At 48.6% G+C, this 13,420-nt stretch overlaps 1 pseudogene; it reads left to right on the forward strand.

Annotated features, from left to right (window-relative positions):
* The first annotated feature begins 1,021 nt into the window (after positions 1-1,021).
* Positions 1,022-12,834, forward strand: LOC118718598 (annotated as a pseudogene).
* Positions 12,835-13,420: the final 586 nt, after the last annotated feature.

Consider the following 13,420-nt stretch of genomic DNA (forward strand, 5'->3'; position numbering starts at 1 on the left):
TCTCAGGACCTGGTACCAATCCCACACAGAAGCCACAAGAACCTGGGAACATCGTGTTGGCCCATTGTCCTCTGTTTTCTTCGCTGTCACAAGGCAAGGTTCCCCATTCTGAGATTTGTCAGCACACAACTAGCAATGTCTCCTGCTAAACACTCAGCACAGAGAGTGGCCGTCAGGACCAGGCACCATTAGGACCAGCTAGATATCACCCAGGCCCACTGTGACAGAGCATCCCAGCCTCCAGTGTGTCATCACAATGCACCGGGGGCACAGCTGCTGCGGCTCAGAGCCAGAGTCTCACATCCTGAAGGCCAGAGGCACCCAACATTCCTCTCCGTCTTTGAGGACAAGATGGATTGAAAAATGCCACAACTCTCCAATATAGTCAATCGTGAGAATTTCAAGTTGAGAAAAAATAAAGCAGACCCATTCATTCTCCCACACAAGCGAGTCTCAGGCAATTCTTTTTCTCCAGATAGCTAAAGATTCCACTTCCAGCAGCTATTAGGGCAAAAGACCCCCCTACCCCACTTTGATAACAGTAGTTTCACAAAGACCAGTACCTTTTTTTGTTAATCCTCACCTGAGGATATTTTTCCATTTTAAAGAAGAGGGAAAGGGAAAGACAGAATATCCATGTGAGAGAAACACATCCATTGGTTGCCTCCTGCAGGAGCCCTGACCAGGCCGGGGAGGAGCCTGCAACCGAGGTCCATGCTCTTGACTGAAATTGAATCTGGGACCCTTTGGTCCACAGGCCGAGACTATCCACTGAGCCAACCCAACTAGCTCTCGGCTAGACCAATAACTTTTAATCTTTTTATCTCAAAGAATGGCCAGTTCTGTCTCCTCTGTTTCCTGTTGTTGCCCAAACCGATTTCCCAGGACTCCAGACTGTTCCCTGAGCCTGAGCCCTGAGCTTCCCATCTCAGGCTGTCAGTCTTCTGTGTCAGAGGGACCCCACTCTGCAGCAGCCCCAACCACTTCCATTGTGAACAGGACCTTGTTGGGGGCTTTCTGTATGCCAGGTGGGTTTTCAGGTGCAAGGATCCAATAGTGAACTAGACACTCTGTCCTACAGAGAACAGATTTGTGGGAATTGAGTACTTTTTTTTTTTTTTTTAAAGGAAGAGGTGGACAGCATGATTTTATTGAAATGCTTCAGCACAATGTTGGAGGAGCTTAAAATCTCATATTCTAAACCCCTGGTCAGCAAACTTCTGCTTGAGAGCCACATGTGGCTCTTTGGCCCCTTGAGTGTGGCTCTTCCACAAAATACCACGGCCTGGATGAGTCTATTTTGAAGAAGTGGCATTAGAAGAAATTTAAGTTTTAAAAATTTGGTTCTCAAACGAAATTTCAACCATTGTACTGTTGATATTTGGCTCTGTTGGCTAATGAGTTTGCTGACCACTAAACCAATGCAAGCACTGTAGTTGAACTTGCTCCTGAGCTGACATACCCTGCCAAGGAAAGCTAATTTAACTGAATAGAATGTAATGTGGAGACTAAATAATGTTGGTGTATTTATCCTTCTCTTCCCTACCACCCTCCTTATGGCTACACATACTGAGAGCCTCCTCCACTCAGCAGAGTCGCACAGGACTGACACCTTCAGAGGCTGCACTTAACATTTCCAAATCATGAGTCGCAAGAAATGGGGCCTGCTGGGACGAAGATAGAGTCTGACTGTTTTGAACAACTGACTTGATCCAATTATAATATATATATATATATATATATATATATATATATATATATATATCTCCAAAGTCATTTAAAGACTCACCAAAACGCTAGTTTCTGGACCAGCAGAAACGATCCTTTCTGACGTTTGAAATCTTGAAGGTTGCTGTTCCAGTTTGCAAGTGACCTAGATTTTATTTTCTACCCACAGAACTGGGGTCAGAGAGTTTGTTCTGTCCAGGTTTCAGCAGGAGGGATGGACTGTCCTTGACCGTTCCTAGGCTCTGTCTAGGCAGGCAGATCTTTCTCTTTGGGGCTGAAGAATGGAGTTCCCTGTCCATCAATGTGCATGTGATACAATTCCCAGAGTCAGAGCTAGACTTCTGCCCCCGAGGCCACAGGCACCCTCCCGAGAGGTGTTATAAGTAAAGGGCCCCTTGGCATTCGGTGTATTTCCCCTCCATCCTCACTTTGGGGCTCCTTTTTTTTTTTTTTTTTTTTTTTTTAACATTATCCTAACAGAGCAACTAATTAATGTTTGCTTATCAGTACTTTTCCTTTTTTTTCATGAGCACCTCCTACCCACATTTTTCGTGTAACAGCTTTAGTTCAAATCATCAGTTGCCTTGAGGCTTGCTACTTCCAAGGACAAAAGGCAAAAGAACATTTCATCGAAAACTGATAAAGTGATGCTGACCTATGCACTTGGTGGCATGCATACCATTTCACCATTTTATTTTATTTTATTTATTTTTTAAAATATATTTTATTGATTTTTTTATAGAGAGGAAGGAAGAGGGATAGAGAGTTAGAAACATCGATGAAAGAGAATCATTGATCAGCTGCCTCCTGCACACTCCCTACTGGGGATGTACCCGCAACCCAGGTCCATGGCCTTGACCAGAATTGAACCTGGGACCCTTCAGTCCACAGGCCAACGCTCTATCCACTGAACCACACCGGTTAACGCTCACCTTTTTATTGATGTCAAGGCAAAATCAGGCCCTTTGCTATCAAGTTGCTATGAGGGCAGATCACAACCCCCATCTCTCTGGAACACGGTGTGGCCAAGCTGTCCTCCTTCCCTCCCACTCAGGTCTGCCTTTCTGTCTCAGTTGGCTGGTTGGTGACACCCAGTTTAAGGAGGGACCCTCCCACCTCGCTTCCCTGGAGTAGGCAGTCCCATGCCCCATGGTCACAGAGCGCTGACCTCGCTGCCCAGAGCCCAGACCTGTTTCTTGCCCCCCCCAGCCCACAGAGCACCTGAACCCGGTCCCCCTGCAGGGAGTTGGTGGGAGCAGCATGGGACCTCGGCGCCCTGGCCTCCAGCTTCCTTGAGGTGCTTCAGGTAACTCATCTGCCCCTACCTGGGGGTCAGGGCCCCTTTGGTCCACTGCCCTCCTGGACACTCAGATCTGCCTGAGATGCATCAGCCCCCCTTACGAGCTCTTCCCCTCCAGCACCTTAGTGATGCCCACGCCTCAGAGCGTCTGTCCCCTGCCCCAGGGCAGGTCACCCTGTCCTTCCTGAGCCTGATGCCTGAGGGGTCTCCACTGGTCACTAAGCCTGAGCCCACCCCGTCTCCCCGCCTCCCCAGGGCTCTGCCCCATCTGGCTCCTGAGAGGCTCCTAAGACTGCAGGTCTCTCCCAAACTGGAAGGGGCTGCAGAGGGAGGGAGGGGACGAAGGGAGGGGGCTGGGCTAGCTGGGAGCCCTGCTTGTGCCCAGCCTCCTAGTGCCTGGGCCCCTCACCTGCCTAAGGGCCCCTCGCCTGCCTGGAGGGATGGGTTCCAGGCCGTCGATTCCGATGAGGCCTGCGTCTCTCATGGAAAAGAATCCTGAGCGTCTTTTTCCTGTTGTTGATCTCAGCAGGCTTTGCTCCTCAGGCAACATATAAAGAGAAAAAGAACCTTCCTTTTCTGGGCCACAGCCACAGGAGAGCAGGTCTGCCTGGGGGAAGGGGAATAGGATGGAGGAGGGTCAGGGATCTCCTTTTCTGGAGAAAAGAGTATCAGAAGCGTGGACAGAGCTAGCAAGAACGTCTTCTGCTGGACTTTGGCTGTCTCTCTCTCTTTCTCTCTCTCTCTCTCTCTCTCTCTCTCTCTCTCTCTCTCTCTCTCTCTCTCTCTCTCAGCAGGTTAAACTGGTCACATCTGACCCCTCTGGAACTGAAGGACCGCGCGGTGGGACTTCAGATGCAAAACATCCCTGAGAGCAGCCTGCACTTCACTCTGGAGGGGCATAAGTTCCTGATCTTCGGGGGCTCCATCCACTACTTCTGGGTGCTCTGGGGTTACTGGCGGGACCGCCTCCTGAAGCTGCAGGCCTGCGGCTTCAACACTGTCACCACGTGAGTGCCTCCCGCCCTCCGGGTCCTCGCTGCCCAAAGGGAGAGTGTCTGTCTCTGGCTCCTGGGTCAGGATCCCGGCCTGAACATCCACCTTCCGATGAGCCCTGTCCAGTGAGAGCCCTTTATGATGAAGGGCCACCTACCTCTCAGACTCGCAGGACTCATGTGTGCACACGGATGATGTCACCTTTCTTTATTCTATGTCCATCATCGTTTTGAAACTCCTCCTCTGTTCTTATTTTGATTAATTCCTAGCAATAACTTATTGGGCATATCTAGACACTGTGTTTTTCCATTCTCTTTACTTTTTTATTTTATTTTTTAAAATAAATTTTTATTGTTCATATTATTACAAATGTCCCTTCCCCCCCTCCCCAACCCTCCATTGCTCTCCTCCACCAAGTTCCCATCCCACCCTCTGCCCTTTCCCCACCCCCCATTGTCCTCATCCATAGGTGCACAGTTTATGTTCAGTCTTTTCCCACATCCCCCTCTCCCTTTTTCCCCAAAAATCATCAGTTCACTACCCTTCCATACCTCTGATTCTATTATATTCACCAGTTAATATTGTTCATCAGATTTTTTTTAACTTCCTTGGTTTTTAGATTCACTTGTTGATAGTTACGTATTTGTTGTTCATAATTTTTATCTTTATTTACTTTCTCTTCCAAAAGAACCCCTTTCAGCAATTCATATAATTCTGGTTTGGTGTTGATGAACTCCTTTAGCTTTTTATTTTATTTTATTAGTGAAGCTCTTTATCTGGCCTTTGATTCTGAGTGACAGCTTTGCTGGGTAGATTATCTTTGGCTGTAGGTTCTTACTATTCATCACCTTGAATATTTCTTGCCATTCCCGTCTGGCCTACATGGTTTCTGTTAAGAAATCAGCTGACAATCGTATAGGTGCTCCTTTATAGGTAACTATCTGCTTTGCTCTTGCTGCTTTTAATATTCTCTCTTTGTCTTTTGCTCTTGGAATTTTAATTATGATTTGTCTTGGTGTGGTCTTCTTTAGATTCCTTTTGTTTGGAGTTCTGTGCACTTCCTGGACTTGTAAGTCTAATTCTTTCACCAGGTGGGGGAAGTTTTCTGTCACTATTTCTTTCAGTATGTTTTCGATATCTTGCTTTCTCTCATCTTCTGGGATCCCCATAATTCTGAGGTTGGTTCGCTTGAAGTTGTCCCAGAGGTTTCTTACATTATCTTCAATTTTCTGGATTCTCTTGCCTTCTTGCTTCTGCGGAGGAGTGTCTTCTGGCTCTTTATGTTTTAAATCTTTGACTTGATTCTTGCGATCGTCCATTCTGTTTTTAGGACTCTGTATAATATTTTTTATTTCAGACAATGTATTCTTTATTTCTTGTTGATCTCTTATAATTTCTTGTTGATTCCTTATTAATTTTAGTTGATCCCTTTTCATATCCTCATAGGTCTTATCGACCTTTTCTAGGAAATTCTTGAAAAACCTTAAAAACGTAGATTTGAACTCTATATCCAGTCACTTTTTGTCCTCCATTTCTTTTGTTTGTGATCTATTTCGTTGTCTCGGCATTTTCGCAGCTTCCCTGATGGGGCAGGGTTTCAGGGTGGAGCCTACAGCCCTGGCTTCTGTCAGCCCTGCCCTATGCGGTTCTTGAGTCTCAGTAATCTCCAGGGTCCTTCAGTACTCGCTGCAAGCACGTCTGAGAGAAAGGTGCCCTCGATTTTTGCCAGCTACCAAACAGTCTAGGCTCTCCCCCAATGAGCCCGGAACGGGTTCAGTTCATTTGGAAGTGGAGTTAGAGGTGGTATTCAGAGCAGTCGGGAGCTTTTGTCTCCTTCCCACCAGGGCAATCCCGCAGCCAACTGTCCCTTCTCTGCATGCAATGTGCGTGCCTCTGGGACCTCCTTTTACCGCTCCCTTGGGGTTCCGCCTTACAGCCCGGCTCCCTATGGATGAGACTGAGTCCCCGGGGTCTGGCCTAGAACTAGGGTTCAGAGCAGTCGGAATTGGGGCCCAGCACAGTCGGAGCTTTTAACTCCTTCCTGCTAGGGAACACCAGCCAGGCACTCAGCCGCCCCTCCTCTCCGGCTCTGTCCTCTCCGCGGGCGCTACGTGTCTCCATACCTTAGGCTTTTACAGCTCCTCTGCTCTTCCTTCTGGTTTTCTCCTTGCTTCTCATTGTAGAATTTCCAGTCAGTTGACTTTCCTGTAGTTCTGGGTAATGTCCATTTTATATTTTAGTTATATTTTATTGAAATTGTTGTTTGCGGCTGCGGCTAGGTGTTTACCTTTGCAGCCATCTTGGATTCTCCCCTTCTCTTTACTTTTTAAATGGACATTCCAAGAATGGGTGGCGAGTGGGATAATTAGTGCATTCATCCGAGGAATCTAGAGTCAGGATTATTGACAGCTTAGATCACAACTGGTGGCAGAGAAAGGAACCGTTGAGGGCAATCATTGTTCATGTAATACAGGTGTAACAGCCATGGAAACTTCCGCTTGCTCCAACATAGTACCCTAGGTTTTCAAATAGGTTTGGGACTGACCTAGGACTGGTTAGGAAAGAAATAAAAAGATGCTTATTGCAATTCCCTCTCTCCTGCCACAGCTATGTCCCCTGGAACCTTCACTAGCCACAGAGAGGCACATTTGACTTCTCCGGGAACCTGGATCTGGAGTACGTGCTGTTGCTGCTTCTGTGGCCTGGCCTGGGCCTGAGCCTGGGCCTGGGGGCAGGAAGGGCTGGTGGGGTTGACTAGGGACCATGGTGGCATCTCAGCTCTGCTTGTGGAGCCTGTTCTCAGGCCCTGGTGCCAGCTCTGCACTGGGACCAGGTGCTCTCCAGCTGGGAGCCTGCTACTCCCAGGTGCCCCGGCCTCCCCTGAGCCCAGCCCTCCTCACTGCAGCCCAGAGAAGCCTGGTCCCCTGCCAGCCCTTCCTGCTCTGCAGTGGGGTGCTGCCACCCGTGCTAGGAGGGGGGGCAGCAAGGTGGTCGGGTCAGGTTCATGGCAAGGACCCCGTCCTCTGTCTGACAACCCCCCTCCTCATGACCCGGTGGGCTGTGCAGAGGGTCCTGGGCTGGGAGCTGGTGAGAACCCAGCTGCAGGGCCTCAGGCCTGTGACCACAGGTGCAGGATGACCTGCTCTGCAGGGGTGGGGGCTCAGCCTTCCCTTCTCTCTCCCTGTCTCTGGTTGGGAGGAGGGTAGGCAGAGCCTGCAGTGTGTGCTGGCTTGTCCCCACCCCCGCTCAGATGTCCTCAGAGTGGCCGCCACTGACCTTGCCAGGGCCTTTGTCCGGCTGGCCATGGAGGTTGGGCTGTGGGTGATCCTGCGTCCAGGCCCCTGCATCTGCAGCGAGATCGACCTTGGCGGCCTGCGCAGGTGAGCGGGCTGTGGGTGGAGGGTTGTGACAGTTTGTTTCACTAAAAGCAGAGCTGGAATCTGCCAGCACGGAGCCCGTGTTCTCCGGGAAGGCTTGCGGTGGCCCGGTGAGCTCCGGGCGCCGCTGTCACCCTTGTCCTGGTCACAGATGCGGGTCCTGGTGTTGTGGGTGCCTGGGTGGGAAGAGGCGGCATTGGGGTGGTCTCAGCTCTTCCTTCCTGTCCCTGAGGTGGAAGGGGGTGCTGACAACCTCTGGACTTGCTCTGACCCCCCCACCCCCCTGCCAGCTTTTCTCTTATTTTGTTAATGGAAGACCATGCTTTCCACTGAGCCGAGGGACCTCAGCTCTCCTCTGTTCCCCCTCACTTCCCTTTGCCTTCTCTCCGACAGCTGGGTGCAGGGTGAGCACCCAAGCGCATGCTCCCACTCATGCCACAGCTGCCAGTGTGTGCAGTCCCCGGCTCAGCTCCTGGGGGCGCTCTTTTCCCGTGGCTCAGTCAAGGCTCTGTTCCTCGGGATGAGCGTGTTCTCCCATTCAGCTCAGGAGCCACAGAGGCCTGACTGTGAGGGAAGGGATATTTTAGCAAAGCATGCATGCCCTGCTCTGCTCAGCTGGAGGCCCCGCCCTACCCCTCCGCGCCAAGGGCCTTGACGGAGCTGTGGCACCTCCTAAGCTGCAAAGGGTCACCCCAACACTTGTCAGTCAGACAGCACAGTAGGATCTTCCAGAGAGCATCTTCCAGGCCACTTGAGGGCTGCAGATCAGAAGATGTAAAGCTGGGCTGGAGGGAGCTCTGGAAGCAGCTGGTGACCTGCAGGGCCTGGCCTGACCTCTCCCGCCTCCTGCCTTCCTGTCTCAAGTGCTGAGCTTGTCTCCTTTTGCCCCCAGCTGGTTACTGCAGGACCCGGAGCTGAGACTGAGGACAGCTGACCAGGGCTTTGTCCAAGCGGTTGATCAGTACTTTGATCATCCAATTGCCAGAGTGCTTCCTCTCCAGGTAAAACGGCCTTCTGACATGTCCTTCCTGAAGTGAGAGGCACAGAGACAGCTGGTTCTACGTAGCCACAGAGCAGGCCGGCCCAGGCTCTGGGAGCTGAAGCTGACACCCTTGCACTCTAGACTAGGGATGTCGAACTCAATCAGAGAAGGGTCCAAAATCTAAAATACAGCCTAAATCATGGGCCGAATGGTTTACTGAACAGTCATAAACTGTTATTGTGATGGAAACGCAGCGGAGTGCAGTGATGACAGCGCGGTGCAGGCCACATTGCAAGGCCTGGCGGGACGGATTTGGCCCGAGGGCCTTGTGTTTGACACATGTGCTCTAGACCCTCATCTAAGTTCACCTTCGCCCCAGGGCTTCCGGGAGCATAAGCATCACACCAGCCAGGACCCCCAGAGCAGAGAGCGTGGGTGTATAATGGCACTTTCTCTAGGCTCACTGCTCTTTCTACTGCTTATTTCTATTCCTAAGTGAACTTGGCTGTTTTATTTTTATTTAAAAAATATTTTTATTGATTTTTTTACATAGAGAAAGGGAGAGGGATAGAGTTAGAAACATCAATGAGAGAGAAACTTTTGTATTGACATTGTTGTTATTATTTAATAGCCAGAGTTTTGCTCTTGACTTTCAAGTTTTGAAAATAACATGTATGTAATTTAAAAAAAAAAAGAAAGAGAAACATCGATCAGCTGCCTCCTGCACACCCCCTACTGGGGATGTTCCCACAACCAAGGTACATGCCCTTGACCGGAATCGAACTCGGGACCTTTCAGTCTGCAGGCTGACGCTCTATCCATTGAGCCAAACAGGTTTTGGCTTAGCTGTTTTATTTAAAAATATATATATTTTATTGATTTTTTTACAGAGAGGAAGGGAGAGGGATAGAGGAAGGGAGAGGGATAGAGGAAGGGAGAGGGATAGAGAGTTAGGAAGGGAGAGGGATAGAGAGTTAGAAACTCTGGCAATTGGATGATCAAAGTACCGATCAACCGCTTGGACAAAGCCCTGGTCAGCTGTCCTCAGTCTCAGCTCCAGGTCCTGCAGTAACCAGCTGGGGGCAAAAGGAGACAAGCTCAGCGCTTGAGACAGGAAGGCAGGAGGAGGGAGAGACAAATATCAATCGGCTGCCTGATTGAGAGACAAATATCAATCAGACAAATATCAATCAGACAAATATCAGACAAATATCAATCAGCTGCCTCCTGATGAGAGACAAATATCAATCAGACAAATATCAATCAGCTGCCTCCTGATGAGAGACAAATATCAATCAGCTGCCTCCTGCACCCCCCCTACTAGGGATGCGCCCACAACCAAGGTACATGCCCTTGATCGGAATTGAACCTGGGACACTTCAGTCCAAAAGCTGATGCTCTATCCACTGAGCCAAACCAGTCAGGGCAATCTTGGCTGTTTTAAACAGTCACTACACACACATGGCTCAAAGGCTCAAAGCTTACAAAGAAGGTTATGGTACATAAAAGTCTCCCCTCCTCTCCTTTCCCAGAGCGATTGTTACCTTTTCAGGAGACCGACAACCAATTGCACCAGACTTTTCTGTGTCTTTCCATAGATTTCCTACACACATGGAGGCAAATTATTTATGCACACACACATGCATATGTGTGCATGTGTTCTTTTTAAAAAATATATTTTTATTGATTTCAGAGAGGGAGAGAGAGAGAGAAAGAAACGTCAATGATGATAGAGAATCATTGATTGGCTGTCTCCTGCACGCCCCCTACTGGGGATGGAGCCTACAACCCGGGCAAGTGCCTTTGACTGGAATCAAACCCAGGACCCTTCAGTCTGCAGGCCAATGCTCTATCCACTGTATACTTTTTTATACAAAAATGTACAATTCTCACTGGACATTTTCCTTTTGAAACTTGAAAATGTATATTTAAAATCTGCCATGCGCCGAAACCAGTTTGGCTCAATGGATAGAGCGTCAGCTTGGGGACTGAAGATCCCGGGTTCGATTCCGGTCAAGGGCATGTACCTTGGTTGCAGGCATATCCCCAGTGGGGGGTGTGCAAGAGGCAGCTGATCGATGACTCTGTCTCATCAATGTTTCTAACTCTCTATCTCTCTCCCTTCCTCTCTGTACAAAATCAATAAAATATATAAAAAAATAAAACCTGCCATGCTTTTTAAATATATATATATATATATATATATATAAATAAATAAATATATATATAAATAAATAAATAAATAAATAAATATATATATATTTCCCCCCTCCAAATATATATATTTATTGATTCAGAGAGGAAGAGGGAGGGACAGAGAAGCATCAGTGATGAGAATCATTGATTGTCTGCTTCCTGCACGCCCCCTACTAGGGATGGGCATGTGCCCTGCCCTGGAATGGCACCGTGATCTAATGATTCATAGGTCAATGTGCAACCATTGAGCCTTGCTGATCAGGGTCACCCCAATTTCTCAAAGTGTTATTTTTAAAGCGAAGGCTGCACAGGTCGCATGTGAATGAGCACAGGTTGTGACTTAATGGAGTGTTAGGTGGTTAGTGTCCTTTGCAGCCTGGTCAGGATGAAGCCTTCGGTGTGTGTTGAGAGCATGCATGTTTGTGTGTGGTGAGTGCTGAGCTGGAGTTGGGGCTAAAATAAATATATATTTAATTGGTTTTAGAGAGGAAGGGCGAGTGGATGGGGGGAGTGTTAGCAGGTGAGAGTGTAGCTATGAGCTCTCATATTGAAGCAGCTAATTAGTGAGAGAAGGAGCGGAAACACTGAGGGTGTGGTGACAAAAGACTAGGGCACTGGGACTCCTTGTGCCGCTGAAGGGCCTGCAGGTGACTGAGCATCAGATGGGAGAGGAGAGAGCGTGCCTCCATGTCAGGAAACAGCTAGGAGCCGAGTGCCCACACCAGCGGGGTCAGGGTTCCCAGCCTCCCCAATACCCCGGGTTTCCCACCCGCAGCCTCACTTCCCCTTTCTCTGCTGCCTCAGTACTGCCAGGAGGCCCCGTCATCACGGTGCAGGTGGAGAACTAGTACGGTGCAGTTCGCCAAGGACTGGACATGCCTTCCTTCACCAGGCGAGGAACCCGGCTGCTCTCCGTGCTCCTGCTTCCTTCCTTGGCTGCCTCTGAGTCGGCTACGGGCCCTGGTAGGCTCTGCGGGTGTCCCACGGGGGAAGGAAAAGGGGGTTCACTCTGTTTTCTCAACAGGCCCTGCTGAGCAGAGGAATTATGGAGCTGCTCTTGACCTCAGACGTGGAGAAAGATGTGCTCGAAGGCAGCATAGAAGGAGGTACGCACTTCAGCTTATTTTCAGGGAGCATGGAAGCACTTCACCTCCAGTTTCAATTTTGAACAAGCGTCAGAAAGAACCATGCCAAAACTGGTTTGGCTCAGTGGATAGAGCATTGGCCTGCGGACTCAAGGATCCCAGGTTCCATTCTGGTCAAGGGCATATACCTTGGTTGCGGTCACATCCCCATTAGGGGGCGTGCAAGAGGCAGCTGATTGATGCCTCTCTCTCATCGATGTTTCTAACTCTCTATCTCTCTCCCTTACTCTCTGTAAAAAATCAATAAAAAATATTAAGAAAAAGAAAGAACCAAGAATATCTATTGATATCTATCTATATCTATATCTATATCTATATCTATATCTATATCTATATCTATATCTATATCTATATCTATTGTATATCTATATCTATATCTATATCATCTATATCTATATCTATATCATCTCTCTAGATAGATGATATAGATATATAGATATAGATAAAAATATAGATATAGATATAGATATAGATAGATAGAGATAGAGATAGAGATAGAGATAGAGATAGAGATTGTTTTTTTTACAGAGTGGAAGGGAAAGGGATAGAGAGTTAGAAATATCGATGAGAGAGAAACATCGATCAACTGCCTCCTGCATACCCCCTACTGGGGATGTGCCTGCAACCAAGATACATGCCCTTGACTGGAATCGAACCTGGGATCTTTCAGTCCACAGGCCAGTGCTCTATCCACTGAGCCAAACCAGTTAGGGATGGAATCAAGAACATCTCTGAGTCCTCTCTTTGCCATGCATGTTGAAGTGGACCCTGGAGAGGTGGCATCGCTCTGACAACTCAAGGTCAAAGCGAAGAGTTCCCATAGCAACACCATCCTTCTCCTCCATCCTGTTTTCCTTTGACAACAGCTGCGAGGGAGCTCTTCTGTCCGCAGCCCACCTTTCCATATTTATTTATTAGTACTTAAAATTATCGGGGTGACATTGATTCACAGAACCACACAGGTTCCAAGGGCACAACTCAACAAAACACCATCTGCACGCTGCATCGTGCGCCCATCACCCCAAGTAAAGTCTCTTTCCATCCCCATTTTCTCCCTTTGCCCACCTCCTCTTACCCCCAGGTCTAATTCCTGGGTCTAATCAATTTGTGTGACCTTGGCCTGTTCTGTTTCTCTGCACAAAATATGGTTAATTTTAACTGTCCTTGCAAATGCCCAATGACAGCCCTTTGCACGTTACAACATGGGTACAAGTAGCATCTCATTACCTCACTACTCAGCACAACTTTCTTCCGTGTGCAAGACATGGGCCTCTGTCCCTCCCCTGGCAGCAGTTGTCCCAGGGCCTCCTGCAGTTTCTCTCCCTTCTTTCTACAGTGCTGGCCACCATCAATATAAACTCATTTCAGAAGAATACTTTCATGCACCTTGAGACAGTGCAAGTAAGAATGTCTTAGAAAGGAAGAGTCATAGTCCCTTCGTCTGCCATGACCCTCATGCCTCCACTGTAACCTGTACAGCTGGTGTTTGATGAGGATAGGAGGCTTGACAAAGACCATACAGCTTTTCCCCTGAGGCCTCACCTAGGTTCCAAAGCATTTTAGGGAGTTTATCTGTTTCATTGGGGGGAATAAGGAGGACATTCTGCTTCTGTCCCCTCTGTTCATGGAGCACCTAATGGAGATGACCAGAGGAAGGGGTTAGTTGTGATTGTGATGTGGCCCAGGGATGGGGAGAGTG

Source organism: Pipistrellus kuhlii, unplaced genomic scaffold (genome assembly GCF_014108245.1).
Source record: "Pipistrellus kuhlii isolate mPipKuh1 unplaced genomic scaffold, mPipKuh1.p scaffold_m20_p_14, whole genome shotgun sequence".
Lineage (NCBI taxonomy): Eukaryota > Metazoa > Chordata > Mammalia > Chiroptera > Vespertilionidae > Pipistrellus > Pipistrellus kuhlii.